The sequence below is a fragment of the Bactrocera neohumeralis genome, chromosome 3 (genome assembly GCF_024586455.1).
Source record: "Bactrocera neohumeralis isolate Rockhampton chromosome 3, APGP_CSIRO_Bneo_wtdbg2-racon-allhic-juicebox.fasta_v2, whole genome shotgun sequence".
NCBI classification, from domain to species: Eukaryota; Metazoa; Arthropoda; class Insecta; order Diptera; family Tephritidae; genus Bactrocera; species Bactrocera neohumeralis.
The window spans coordinates 44,009,750-44,026,201 of record NC_065920.1 but is presented as its reverse complement, the minus strand read 5'-3'; positions in this window follow the sequence as shown (position 1 = coordinate 44,026,201).

Sequence of the window (16,452 nt, the reverse complement as noted above, 5' to 3'; positions counted from 1 at the left end):
AAATTAGTAATTTTTTTTTTGTCACATGAAAATTTATATCAAATTTTGAATATACTAGGGCCACCAAAAAATAATAACGTATCAATGAAAAAAAATGTACACACCATTTTTTCTTGAGACATCAAAACATATATTTTCGTAAAAAGTACAAAATTCAGCCACACTTAGAGAATTATTTCCTAATATCTAATAGATACTTAAGATTTTCTTAAATATTTGGCTTCCGGTAGGTCCCTTTTAAGTCTCCAACAATATTCTTGAACTCTATTTTTCCTTGTTAACGCTTCTCCATTAAGGAAATGTCTTGATGGAACCTCTCACCTTGTTCGTCACTCACAGCACCCAAATTTGCCGGAAAGAAATCCAGATGAGAGTCCAGTATATGTATTTTCAAGGACATATTACACCCCAAAGCTTTAAATGATATCATAAGTTCATTTATTAAATCTTTGTAATTTTCCGCTTTATGGTTACCCAGAAAATTTGGAACAACATTCACAAAACATTTACAGGCGAGTTTTTCCTGATCATTCAGTTTTTTTTTTCCGTTTTGCCGTATGTGTGGGCCTACAAATATTCCCTCTTTAATTTTCGCCTCGCTGAGTTTAGAGAATTTCTCTTTTAGATATAAAAATCTATCTCCACCTTTCGGAGTAGAATTCTCACTTTCTGATCGATTTGGAGGCATCGGCACAGGCAGTTCGGCACTATGTAGGATGGGTCTCTTGGCCGAAGACAAGTTTGGATACTGGATAGTGTGTTTGGATTTGGTAGTAATACCTTTTGTTTGAGTCAAACAAAAATAACAATCACTTACATGATCCTTTGGTTCCGTCCAAATCATTGGTATAGCAAATGACAAATTTCTAGGTTCTTGTTTAGCCCAACCTAAAAGGAGCCTCACACACGTTACACAATATTTATGTGGAACCCAGGATTTGTCTTGATTCCTCACAGGAAAACCAAAAGAGTCTAAATAGCACTGTTCAATTGGTGATGGGAAATTTCGACGTTGATATGTAAAAGTTAATTCTCTACACACATAACAAAAATTGTCCGGGTTGTTCAAACACTTTCGTGGCATATTCACGATCTAAATATAGTAATTATAATGTAATTTAGCAAACACAATAGTTACGCAGTTGACTAAATGCACTTATGTAAACAAAGAAACGTATATGAGGTCAGAAATGAATATGTAGCTGTCACAAGAAAACGGGATGTGACAGAAACAAAACTGTTATATATTTTTAATGAGGGTACACCAACATAAATAAAAACCATAACAAAGTTCATGTGACAAAAACAGTGTTTACCAGTGTTATTAATGCGTGTTTATTTGATTTAAGTAGAATATGAATAGTTTATACAAATTAATTGCAATTAGGACGAAAGTGGAATGTAATCAACCGAATGTGTGGGAGATTGACTCAATAATTATTAAGCTCAGTTAATTTTAGCTTGATAGACTTGACCCAGTGATTAACCCGTCTGAAGAATACGTTTGCTTAAAGCCAGGCTTTCGGAGGGACCTCTTCATTCGATTGAAATTTCTGCTCGGTGAGGCATAGACAATTTAACAAAAAGGAGTCGACAGGAGCAAAATCTGAATAATATGGTATTAAGCAGAAAAGAGGATCGCCACGCACCACCTGTTCGTCGATTTCAAAGCTACTTTTTACAGTACGCAAATCAGCTATATTTATTATGCGATGTCTGAATTTGGTATCCGCGCTAACCCAATACAGCAGTGTAAACTGACGTTAAGCGATTCCAAAAGTTCCGTCAGGATGGAGAAGAATCTGCCCGAATCGTTCGGTACCAAACGAGGTTTCGGTCAAGGTGACTCCCTATTGTGCGACTTCTTCATTCTACTGCTAGAAAAAATAATTCGAGCTGCAGAGCTGAATCGAGAGGGCACGATCTTAAATAAGAGTGTGCAACGCACCAATGACAATGATCAAAATGAAGAGACGAGTTGAAATCTGCGTGACTGTCGGTCTGTCCGTCCGTGCAAGCTGTAACTTGAGTATAAATTAAAATATCTTCATAAAACTTGGTATCGTTATCTTAAGTGAGTGATGCACCCACTAAGACACAACCCTCTTCTACTATAGAAATTTTCCTTGCACCGAGATCGCTTTCGTATTACTTAAGGGCAAGTTTTCCAAGATGGATATATTGGAAGCAAGTTTATACTCTCCCAGGGATGCCTACGAATTTTTAGTTAGCACCAAACTATTTGGCTCTCCTTCTTTTGTATGAAGTTCTCCAGTATCGAGGAGTCTGCGTCCATGTCCGTTTTTTTATTCTACATACGAAGCTATTTGCTGCCAGTTTTCGCCACTGATTATAATTTCTTTAACTAGATTTTCTACGTTAAGTTGTCGAAGCTTGTTTTCTAATGTTCTTCGTGCATCTCTCCATCGACGGAATTTAAAAAAGCTATGACTTGTCACTCTCTTGCGTTGTTTATCGCAGATATGCTGTGGGGTTTCAATAATCTTTATAGGAGCTTTCCAGCCATATATAGAATGCACAGTGGTCTGTAAGCTGAAAGTTTTACTGTGTCTCCTTTCCCTTTGCTTATCAGGGTCAGATGTTGTCTCTTCCATACTTCTGGGAAAATGTCCTTGTCCAGACTTGCATTGTACATAGACACATGGATAGCAATAAGTGCGGGCGTTCAGTGGTGATTATCTTTAAACCACAGGACCACAGCACTAGTCAGGATTTAAATCAACCGATTCTGTACCGCCAACCTAATGGCGACGTAGCAACGAACGTACTTGGAGACCTGTCATAGTTTTAGCGAACAATACCTTGAAAATTATTTCTGCAGGATGTCTCTTGCATATTGAGGTAACAGAATACCACAATAGCAATTGGGAATTTTTTACTTAACAGTTTCCATTGTAGCGTTCCTTATCGCTCTGTTACCTTCCTCTCATGGATAGTTATACGCCACATTGAGAGCCCGAACATTCCTTCCTGTCGCTCTGGGTCATGTGCTGCTTAATGGGTATTGGCAGGTAGCCTAAGAACAGCAACAGCTCGCCAAACTATGACCCTTGGTGGTCTGAGGGCAGCCGTTTAATATTGATTACCCAACAAATTACAGCAAATATAATTTGTTGCCAGAATTTGTTGTTGCTGGCAATTCTAATTTTTTTTTCACATATAATATTTACTATTATATTTTCTAATATTTGCACTGAATTCGAAAAATTTAATCCACACCTATTTAATGCTCACATTAATTGGGAAATCTGCATTACAATGCAACCGCAAAATTGCGAAATCTCGAAATTTGTTAATGCCAGATTGTTGTATTTTGCATTAAATTTTCATGAATTTTATTGTATTCATTAAATTGAAATATAAGTTCTGATGGTTGTGTGAGATTTGCATTCCGGCATTCAATAGTTAGCAGTTTGTTCACCAATAAAAGCTATGCCACATACATATACACGTTTGCTATGCCTGTAGATGTATTCACCGCCAAATAATAGAAACTTAAAATGTGCGCTCAAAATTACCTACAACAATACTGTGTAGGTCTATGTGTGTGAGGATACAGAAATTTATTTGTTCGTGGATGTGTGTGTAAAAATTAAATGAAAACACCACAAAATAAAATTGTGATCAACGAATTCCGCAATATCTTACAACAATGTGAATATAATAGGAAATTAACAAAGTAGCTGAAAATTCCAAAACAATCAATAAATTCACTTCTACAATCCCATTTGTATGAGAATTGGAGTAGGTTTCAGTGAGTTTTACGTTCCGTGTATAAATATGTATAAAATCTCAGTGGTCGATTTTAGCGATTTGGATTCAATTATTTGCGAATATTAGATTCATTTCTTCAGTATTATTTCAAATTTATCATTAAGCCAATAAAACCTCACATAAAGTGAATGAATTCTAACCTGTGTGACCTTTGGACCGAAGCAGATAGCAATCAGTTGGTGCCAGGTGCGGAAAATAAGGGGTATGCATAAGAGCCTCCCATCCAAACTATGTGTGCTTCTGCCGATGTCTCTAGCTGTGCGAGTGGCCTGGCGTTGTCCTGAGTGAAAGCAATGCCCATATTGACCAAAGCGGGGGGCTACTGGGTAATTATTTTCTTCAGACGGTCCAATTGTTGATGGTACATATACAAATTAAGAGTTTCTCGCAGACGACCAGCTCGTTGTACATAATTCCCTTACAATTCCACCAAACCGCCGATGGCGGCTTGGCCACTGCTTAGGCCGGCTCCTCGGCAGTGCAAAGGAAATATCGATTCATGAGGTATGTTAGCGTCAGTGCATGGCCGAGCCTTATAGATATTATTAATGTATTCGGATAAAACTTTGCGCAATTAGTGCCTTTGAGGTATTTTATGTCGAGTTTGAAAGTAGTCCGAATCGGACCATATATGAAATATGTTATTGAAATTCGGGGATATGTAGTTTTATAACGGTCGGAATGTCCTTTACTTTTTACATTATTCACCCTAAGGTGAAAAACGGCGGATATACCACAGTAGTATAGTTAGTTAAAGGATCGGTTTTGAAATACACAGACTGACCCAAAACATTAAATTATCTGCTCATCGAAGTGTTCTCTCAATAAATCTATTAGTTGATACGATGTGTGTCAAGTTGAAAGCAAACGTCGCCAAGATCACGAGTTGCATTTGCAGGCATCAAATTGTTGGTTTTAAAGCCGCGATAACGGTTTTTCTTGTTGCGACAGAGTCCTGTCGAGTTGACAGTCCTTCGCTGGATAAAAATCCGCATCCGTTCTAGCTACGTAGACTCGACTGTCATGGGAACGGGAACGTTCGCCATTGACGGTTACATTCTCACCGGCATCATTTTTGAAGAAATATGCTCCGATAATTCCACCGGCCCACAAGCCACACCAAACCGTTATTTTTTCTGGATGTAATGGCAGCTCTTGAATCTCTTCAGGTTGCTCTTCGTCCCAAATGCGGCAAATTTTGCTTGCTAACATACCCATTGAGCCAGAAATGGGCATCATCGCTGAAATTTGGCTCGAAAACGTTGGATCTTCTTGGAACTTTCAAGAGACCATAGAGCATAGCTTGGAAAGGCCGAGCGGCTTCAGTTCTTGCACAAGCTGTACTATGTACGTTGAAATTTAGGATGTCGACGTAAAATGTGCCAAGTCGTTCTACACGTCAGTCCGAGTTGCTGCGAATGGCGCCGTATCGATTCTCCACCATCTTCGTATACACTCTCAGTTACGGCCGCCATATTTTCTTCACGGCGTGGTAGACGTGGTCTATTCGATCGAATATTATCCAAAGATGGGTGCTGATGTTTCGAATAGTATGCTCAGAAGGCCAATTATATTGACCATATTAAAGATGAATATGTTTCTAAAGTAGAAGAAGTGAAAACTTAAAATTGTATATTAGTTACACTTGGAATACATTTTATGGCATTATTGTTAACAGTATTGAGAACAACGCCAAAGTAAGGCTTGCGGATGCCAATATTTATCTGCTGAGTTAATGCATATGAATATCTATGCCAACGCAAAGGTTGATAACTATTGGTGCATTAAATTAATGATCCTACCCGACATATACATAAACTAAACACTTTTGTGGGTTTTAAGCGCGGATTCTAAAAGTCTCTGCAACCACACATATTGCGTATATATGCGGTTAACAAAGAGTGGGTTGATGGGGGACAAAATAAAACTCTATTTGCGCGAGAATTAGTGCGAAATTTATGCAAATTGCGACTAATTTAATAACATACGTTATTAAACAAGCCACCATTAACTGTGGACTAAATATTATGTGGACTGCGTATGAGCACATTCGCGGCCATATCGGCGTATAAATATTTTTGAATTAATTTGCATATAGCATTCGCGCAGACAGTGTTGCTCTTTGGTTAGAATTTAGTGAAAATAATAGATTGGCTATGAAAAAAATACGGCAAAATATGTATGTATATATTTGCACATTTTGAAATTTTGTTGGCCAACTCAGTTTATTTCTTTTTTTCAATATTATTAAAATAAATAAAAATATACAGAAACATTGCAAATCAGATATCATTAGCCAAATAGCTACATATTCAAATAAATATTTATATTCATTGGAACATTTGCATGCGAGTTGTATGTTCGCTCCCATAGGCGCGTTCTAATAGATTAACTGTAAACCGTATAGTCGAAATGATTAAGCAGATTGCGCTTATTTATAATTTTAAATTACATTGAAATTAGCATTTGACATTATTATGTAGATAAAAAGAGCAAAAATAATTTCAGCGACAAATCCCGCATTTGGTTATGCGGAATAATTAAGCTTTCCCAATGTTCAAATATTATTTTCAATCATAACCTGGCAATCGATTCAATTGAGCTGCTATGAATGTTGGCTATTTTGCAACAAATACTAAGTTTGTAAATTGAACTTATTAAAATGGTCTTATATTCAGAAGGGAACAGCGCGGATGACCTCATCATGCTGAAACAAGAAATTTCTTAAAATAGTAGAAAATTGCAATAGATAATATATCGTATCTACAAAACTCACTATAAATATCAATAAAAATTGCCCAAAATAGTAATTGTGTTTGAAGAACTATTCGTAAAATGGTTGCTAGAGAACTTTTTTCGTTATACAACACAGGTCAATAAAAACTGTCTTTTTTGAGAATGTTTTTTTTTTTTAATATACTCTGGTTAAGCTTCTAGCTTATTTATATATGAGAAGTATCGAAAACATTTACTCTTTAAGCAATTACAGCGATTTTAAAATTATTTATTTTCATGTCCATATAATATCGGTTTTCGCGTTCGGTTTGGAGTCCGAATCAAAAATATCATTTCTCTTCAACTCTGAAGATTTCAATGATTTAATAAAAAACTTAAATATACCAAGAAATAAAATAGAGTTATTGGCATCGCTTAGTAATATCATCAGAAGGAATAGCAAACAGCAATCATAAGCCCTACTCACATTTTGAAAAATCGGAAATTTTGGCTTGAGATATTTTGATTGAAAATTAGGAAGGGACCCTTAGGTGAATATAAGGAGAAAAAAACAAATACTTAAAATTAAAAAAATACACTGTGTTTGGGCCATTAGAATGTAAGTTTATACCAAATTCCGTGAAAAAAATTGCACTAGATAAAAACAAAAGACCCGAAAACCAGGTTATAAATATTGAAGTTTTATGGTAGATCTTTTCATTACCTAAAAAACTTCCAGTTTACTTTATTTGGAAAGGTCTTGCTATTTTGCCAAAAATCGAAAAGCATTGACCTGTGAGTAGGCCAACAACCATACTGCAGTCTTTTTGGGACCATATGAGTAGAAAGCTGCGCATTTTTCTTTGGCTCCCTTACACATAATCTATGCAATTCTGCATGCCTCTAATGGCACACTTGACAATCTTTACAGCTGTTTCGCCTCACGCAGCGACCTTATAACATGGAACCCGCCGCTTTCCGTCTGCCACTTTATACCGTCTTCCTGCTTTTAGGTAAATTCCCCTTACCCAAAGGGTAGACACATTTAAACGATTCGAAGCCGTTTAGTTCTCCTCTTATTTTGTTCTTCGTTATGATTTCTGAAGAGACGTATTCTACTATATTTCCTAAATGTAAGAAGTTAATAGCGTGCTGTCCAATCTCCACATTTCTGGCATATTAGCCGGTAGGTGGTTGTTTGGATAATAGTTTAAGCATACTTTCCTCGGTCGTTTTTTCTAACTTGCCCCAGATGCTCTTTCATGACTCCATTTTAGCTTTGCAAACTCCTTTTTTATATTCACTAAGTACATTCTTATATTCCCTGCGTTAAAATTCCTCATCCTCATCTTGTTCACTTTGAAAAATTCCTGAATACTGCGCCTACAAGATCCGAGCTCCCTTTTCCACCAAGGTGGCTTCAAACAACGCTTTGCATTAGATGGAGGGCATGCGAAGTGATACACCTTCGCAGGTGTAACGGTGCTTTCCTTCAGTTTAGCAGTTGAGTTACTAACCTTAAATCTAGTTCGATTCCTTATTATTATCATATTTGGATTTCCGAAAGTTTTTACTTTTATTGAGGGCTAAGGATTTTACTGTCCGAATCACCTCCCATTCTTTTACCTTGACTATTGTTCTACTTAGCGTGATATGTTACTGCTAGAGCGTTCCGTAGTTTATTCTCGGTAGATGAAGAATTCACTGCTAGGATCAGGTTTCCTTTCGGCGTTGAGCACCCTCCTCCGCACGATGTGGCTTCTAGGGTTCCACCTAGATCCTTCTCGACCATACTCTTCTTCAGCATGTTTCAGTTGTTAACGGTCGGGTTGGGCATTTGACTACATATTAACAATTTGTCCCATTCCTCCCACCGACGTTTGGCTTATACCCAACCAGCTAATTACTTCATATTTCAGACAGATTCAATACCTTTATACAACTTTTTGAATTGTTCGATTCGAACATTCCATTCGATAGATATCACGTATTTAAAAATGTAGGTATTAGAAAAAAGTCGCGTGGTGACTGGCGACCCTCTCGGCTAGTCTGTAATATAATATGCGAAAGGCATCATTGGGTCACGAGAAAGATGTCAATGTAATGAAATAAAGTGCAGCGCGGCTACTCATCCAGTTGATTCCCTACGAAATACTCCATGCTGCGTGCGAAAATCAATATAAATAATATTAAAAGTTCGATGTTCACTTCTCATCATTATTTTGAGGTGCTCTTCCCCCAAGTGGGATACTAGTACCTAAATACAACCTCATGGTTGTCTTTATTGTCAAAAATATCGGTATATATGTTTGCGAATTGTCTTAAGTTAGATTAAACAATTGCTTAATTGTTTCACACTTCCATGGAAATTATGTTTTTTCTGCCTTAAAAGAGAATATCGAGCATCCTTAACTTATTCACCCATACTGAATTCTGTAAGGGTGCGCCATCTAACTCACTAACTCATTCGTTTGCCGTGACGTCAGAGTAATTACGACAAACCAAACAAAACAAGCATAATGCAGGCGCTTATGTCTGTAGCTCCACTGCTTGCCAACCTGCCATTTATGTTGAATACCCATCCGTATACGGGAGAATACAAAGCGACATATACATATATTCGCTATATATACATATATGTGTGTATGTGTGTGGCTGCAGCTGTCCAATGCCTGCTGCCTGCTACAGTATGCGACGTAATTTCTCAACAAACGAGCTGATAAACAAAGCAACCTAATACAATTGCCGCCAGCGTTTGAATGCTGAAGTTTTAGTCACTGCAAATAACTTCTCGGCTGCAACGACTAGGCGACTGCCCAGCCAAGCACAAACTCACTTAAAACAAAAGCAAGATGAGTGCTGCATAAAACACGCATACACTCACATATACACACACATGCGAATGTGGGATAATTTGCACAAAGCCATCAGCGTCCGTCCAAGTGGTTGTGCCTTTCATTGCACGCATACAACGACACGCTGTGCGTAGTGATTGCTGTTGCTGTTGTTATTGCGACGCTGTCACAGCAAGCAATCTGTCCATTTGTTCGAATGTTTGTACCTTCATTAGTTCATTCAGAGGGCCGGTAACTAGTTACGGAAGAAGTACAACCCCAATTTTCAAACAAACACGTTGGCGCAAAATATGCAATTGCGCCAAACACACACACACACACACATGGCCAAGTGTGCGCATATTTTCGCAAATCCACACAATATACTTGCAGGCACCTGCATACAGACTCATACACATATAAATGCATGTATTTGTAGTTATGAATGTGCTATTAGTGTGTGTCGGCGCATGGGCTTGGGGAGTTGCTTGCTGCTGTGACAGCATTGAAGAGTTGAGCTGCTGCTACTGCTGCTGCTGAAACTGATGTTGTGGCTAAAGTTGAGGTTGTGGTTGAAATGTGTAGTAACAACCGGTTGACAGCCAACTTTTACGCCTAATTGTCGGATGCCGGTAATTGTTGTTGCGCAGTTAATGCTTCGAATCATCTTCGGTATGCCGGTGCGTATGCGCAACTTCTAAATACAAAACTTTCTACGCCACTCAAAATCACTCACACTACACACGCACATTTATGCACCAGCTATATACATTTAATATAATATGTATATGTATGTATGTATATATAAATAAATGTATATATGTATACGTACTGACAAATATTTAAGTCTCTCTGCAGCGCATAATATTTGAGTGTGTGGCAAACTTTGAGATGTGTGTTGCATAGCTATAAGTACCTACATACATACATATATGTTTGTACACTTGTATACACTTCAAATTGCACTCATAATTAGCTGAACATGCAGAGTTTTGCTCAGCGAAAAATTTCTTATAACTGAATAACGACAGTCATTAAGGCATGGCAAAAGCATATGAAAAGTGTACTCATATTTAGCAGAATTACCGCGGAAGGAAGTCATTATTGTGAACATGAAATGCTTTATTAGGAATTTTCAAGTATTTAAGCTTTTGCAAAAGTTGTCAATAAAAGCATGCAGAATTTGCTGCAGTTCTACTTCCACTTCTGCAGAAAATTTAGACGGTTCAAATGTTGCACGAAGAATTTCCAAATAGAGAAATCTTCGTTAGCGCACATGAAATGAAAACTTTCACCTTGTGTGATCATTGTAGATAAACTAAGTAATTTAATATTATTTCTAGACAGGTTCAGAGAAACGTCATAAACTCTGGTACGGTAGGCCTATCAACGAATACAGAAAAATAATTTTTACGAAAATGAGACAAAATATCTTGATCTTGATTTTGATCGATCAGTTGGTATGACAGTTGTATGCTACAGTAGTCCCATTTAGACTTGTCAAATAAAAAAGAGGCCTGATGGGTCACTTTGAGTGGTAAGATCATACTAAAGTAGTCGTACTCGGTGATTTTATGAATACGTTTAAAACTAATTCATGAAAATTTTCCTGAAGATATTTCATCAAATAACAAGTAAGGAAGGGCTAAGTTCGGGCCGAACATTTTATACTCTCGCATGATAAAGTGATAATCGAGATTTCATTATACGTCATTTACATATTTTTCAAATACCGTATTTTTATAAAGTTTTATTCCGCTATCATCATTGGTTCCTAATGTATATATTATACAGAGAAGGCATCAGATGGAATTCAAAATAGCGTTATATTGGAAGAAGGCGTGGTTGTGAACCGATTTCACCCATATTTCGTACATGTCATCAGGGTGTTAAGAAAATATCATATACCGAATTTCATTGAAATCGGTGTAGTAGTTCCTGAGATATGATTTTTGGTCCATAAGTTGGCGAGGCCACGCCCATTTTCAATTTAAAAAAAACAAGTAAGGAAGGGCTAAGTTCGGGTGTCACCGAACATTTTATACTCTCGCACGATAAAGTGATTATCGAGATTTCATTATCCGTCATTTACATATTTTTCAAATACCGTATTTGTGTAAAGTTTTATTCCGCTATCATCATTCGTTCCTAATGTATATACTCGTATTATACAGAGAAGGCATCAGATGGAATTCAAAATAGCGTTATATTGAAAAAAGGCGTGATTCTTAACCGATTTCACCCATATTTTGTACATGTCATCAAGGTGTTAAGAAAATATCACATACCGAATTTCATTGAAATCGGTCTAGTAGTTCCCGAGATATGGTTTTTGGTCCATAAGTGGGCGAGGCCACGCCCATTTTCAATTTTTAGAAAAAGCCTGGGTGCAGCTTTCTTCTGCCACTTCTTCCGTAAAATTTAGTGTTTCTGACGTTTTTTGTTAGTCGGTTAACGCACTTTTAGTGATTTTGAACATAACCTTTGTATGGGAGGTGGGCGTGGTTATTATCCGATTTCTTCCATTTTTGAACTGTATATGGAAATACCTGAAGAAAACGACTCTGTAGAGTTTGGTTGACATAGCTATAGTAGTTTCCGAGATATGTACAAAAAACTTAGTAGGGGGCAGGGCCACGCCCACTTTTCCAAAAAAATTACTTCCAAATATGTCCCTCCTTAATGCGATCCTTTGTGCCAAATTTCACTTTAATATCTTTATTTGTGGCTTAGTTATGACACTTTATAGGTTTTCGGTTTCCGCCATTTTGTGGGCGTGGCAGTGGGCCGATTTTGCCCATCTTCGAACTTAACCTTCTTATGGAGCCAAGGAATACGTGTACCAAGTTTCATCATGATATCTCAATTTTTACTCAGTTACAGCTTGCACGGACGGACGGACGGACAGATTTCGACTCTATCTCACTAAACCTTGGTATACATAACCCTATATCTGACTCTTTTAGTTTTAGGACTTACAAACAACCGTTATGTGAACAAAACTATAATACTCTCCTTAGCAACATTGTTGCGAGAGTATAAAAAGGTTTGATCCGTTTTCATATATCAGCTATATTAGCCTTACTAAGAAATTATCAAGCTCTTATAATGAAAAGGACGGGTACAAAATTTTTAATACATACATATCTCAAAACTTTAGTGATACGTTTATCTGTATTAAACAACTGAGAGACCTGCTTTCTTTACAAGAAGAGTCTTTTCATATTGCTGTTTGCTGCATACATCATATTCAAGGAGTATCTCTAAAAGTATGTTAATAAATTTTTTTTTAATTCTCAATAAACTTTGATTTGATCATTAAAACCGCTCGAAGACATTCTACGCTAAAGGGTCTTTACGGTGTAGTCAACTGTTCGCTGAATCATAAAAAACGTATCCTTGTTTTCTAAAATGTTAACGAGGAGAGCAGAGCATCCTTTTATGAAGCTGAGAAATCAAAACATATATCGTTGCAGAAAGAAAGAGTGCTAGTTGTTACTTAAATATTGAAAGTACGATGGGTTGTAAAATAAATAAAAGTTGATTATACAAGTATTAGGTTGTCAAATATCTCCCGTCCGCCTTTTTGTCTTTTGAATAAAGCGCTACAGAGCTCGTATCTGGTATTACTATACATCTTTGAAAGGTCCTGACATAACCTACAAAACGACGTTATGCATGATTAGTTTGGATATTGCGTTCAACAGTTATAGAAATGTAAACATGAAGTTCACTAATGCCGAAATTTGCGCTATTTTAAAGTTTTCCTTCGATAAAGGCAAATTCGCTAGAGCAACGTTCCGTGAGATTAATGGTGTTTTAGGGGATGGTACTCTATCACTTCAAACTGCGGAGGAATGGTTTCGACGATTCAGAGCAGATGAAAACGACACCATGGATAAGACGAATACTGATCAAATCATGAAAAACATCGAGTTAGACCGCCATGTGACATCTCGTGACATCGCCCAGAAGATGGGAGTTAGTCACTAAACCATTTAAAACCATCTGCAGAAGGCTGGATACACAAAAAAGCTTGATTTTTGGGTGCCGCATGATTTGATGCAAAAAACCTTCTAGACCGAATCAACGCCTGCGTTATGATGCTGAAACGGAACGAACTCGACCCCATTTTTGAAGCGGATGGACTGGCAACGAAAAATGGATCACATACGTCAACATCAAGTGAAAACGGTAGTGGTCGAAGGCCGGTCGATCGTCACAAACAGTAGCCAAGTCACGATTGACGACCAGAAAGGTTTTGCTGTGTGTTTGGTGGGATTAGAAGGGAATCATCCACTATGAGCTGCTCCCATATGGCCAGACGCTTAATTCTAACATCTACTGCGAACAACTGGACCGCTTGAAGCAGTCGATCGACCAGAAGCGTCCAAAATTGGCCAACAGGAAGGTGTAGTGTTCCACCAGGACAACACTAGACCACACACTTCGTTGATGACTCATCAGAAGCTACGGGAGTAATTAAATTAGCAAGGCCTATCCCTGAAGAAGGAAAAGGGCATAAATTGTATTTGATAACTTCTTCCCGACCTTTCAATTATTTGAAGGTCTTTATGACAAAAAAATATATGCGGCTCTGTTCGTTCGAATTGCTTTGCAAATCCTCCCTTGCCCGACAATAATGTATGTAGTGTCCAAAGGAGGTCAATGAATTAGCGATAATGGAAAAGTCATATTTACTAGATGGCATGATAACAAAGTGGTAAACTTGGCTTCAAACTTCGTGGGAATTGGTGTAGCCAGCAAAGCTCGACGGTGGGAAACGGACACACAAGATTATATTGAAGTGAATCGTCCAGAAGTGGTTCGACTTTATAACGAAAGCAAGGGAAGAATAGACATATTGGCTCAAATGTTTCAATATTAGCTAATAAATATATGCACCCAAAAATGGACTATTCTTTTTATTATACACTACGTACATCTAATAGCACTGAACGCATCATGGATAGAATATCGCAAGGACTGTCTGGAACGTAAGATAGCCAAATTTTTGGATTCAACGAATTTTCGTGCTGAAGGTGCTCATTGCATTTAAAATACAAAAACTAGTCATTTACAACTGGACATTGAAACCCCACGGCCGGGCCGTGGGCGGCCATCGCAAATGGAAGCTTCAACAATATCGACACTCTACCCCTAAACCCCTCTTAATGGAATCCAGAGGCTTCTAACGGTTAAAATTTTCAAAGAAACATACTACAAAACCCCACACGGAAACGCAAAAGAGTTGTTCAAATTCATCCCTGGTCGTGGTCGAATCGCTGTGATACCAGAGCAAACGCTAGTTTGACAGTTGGTAGGGATTTGCCATATTTTTGGTAGAATTGGTAAATAACATACCCTGCTTCCTGAAGAAATAGTTACTCGTCAGAAGGGATTCCCCTTACAGTCGGATCCTGACACCAAGTTATTATCACCTATTCCTGTTTATGGAAATGGTGAAAAATTTATCAAAAGCTTGTTAAAATCGGCTGTGCCAGTTTTTTGACAATAGGAATGAGAGCTTCTCTGAGAGCGACATTATGAAATGACCCTTTTCATGAAAATACTATATTTTTAACCTAAACCGCTTCATTCTAACTACGCTAAACAGTCTTAATCTTACTTAATTATTCATATCAGTCTTTATGATTGGACTTAGGTTTAGTATTTTGATAACAAAATTGGATATATAATTTCGATAAACCAAAATTATGTATATGATATACATATATCCCGTATCACCCATATACAGAGTCATCGCTCAGAAGGGAGAAAACAATAATGCCGCTCGAATGAAGATATACATACATACAAACCTATTGTTTGTCAGTTTTCTTGAAATATCAGCAAACTTGAGTTCTATTGAGGAAAGCACCCATGTGATTTGAGTGAAGACTTTTATCGCAGCTATTGGGACGCTCAGCTCAGCAATAAAAGGAATGGAGAAGACTGCGAAGCCTAATTGGTGTCTAATAACGGCACAAAACGAACATTACTACTCATTTAACACGTGATTGCTCATATATGCCCTTTCAGATAATACCTTTCACTAACTAAAACATTACATAACCTAAATTCTCAGTTGAATTGTGGAGAGCGAAGAGCCCTGTTCTTGCAGATCACTAACGACCAGAATGACCCCGCAAGCTTTGGTTCCGTATAAAAGCTCATCACCGCTCTTCTCCAGTGACTACTTCGCTCCTATATCACCCTCGACGGTATTTTTACAGCGAACCAACAACCAGGGCTCGGCTCAGCGACCTGTCAATCAAAGTATTTTGAAATGAAATTGAAGTGTCCGAAATTTTCAGAGTGCCCCTGCTCACGTTCGCAGTCATCTATATAAATATCCAGATTCTAATATAGCTGGCATTCCTATAACGGTTGTTTGTTATGTCAGATATAGGGTTATATATACCAAAGTGATCAGGGTGACGAGTCAACGAGTATTTTAGTATTGGCGAAAACCGAAAACCTATAAAGTGTCATAACTAAGCCATAAATAAAGATATTAAAGTGAAATTTTGAAAGCGCATTAAGACGTAATTCTTTTGGAAAAGTGCATCGAAACTACTATGGCTATCTACAAGGTCGTATTTTCAGGCATTTCCATGTTCAAAAATGAAGTGTCCCAAATTTTCAGTGCGTTAACCGACTAACAAAAACGTCAGTGCCCGGATGAAATGGCAGCTGCTCAGGCTAACATCGCCCACTTGTGGACCAAAAACTATATAAATAACCGATTTCTTTCGGTATATGGTTATTTTCTTCTTAAAATAGAAGGAATATCTGATTTAATATGATATATATTACATTAGATGATATTTATAAAACTCTACACAAATGTTATATATGACGGAATACACTTTATCAAATAAAATGTTCGGTGACACCGAACTTAGCCCTTTTACTTGTTCCTTTACAATAGAAGGAATACTAATTTGTATACTTCACACAGGCTTGTCATATATTAGATGAATTTATTTATATATGAATACATCAAATACACCGTGCTTTACCTATAACTTTTGACTATATTCTATACAATTTGTATATGTGATAACTTTAGCAGCCTCTAATAATCCTCTTACCCCTATACATA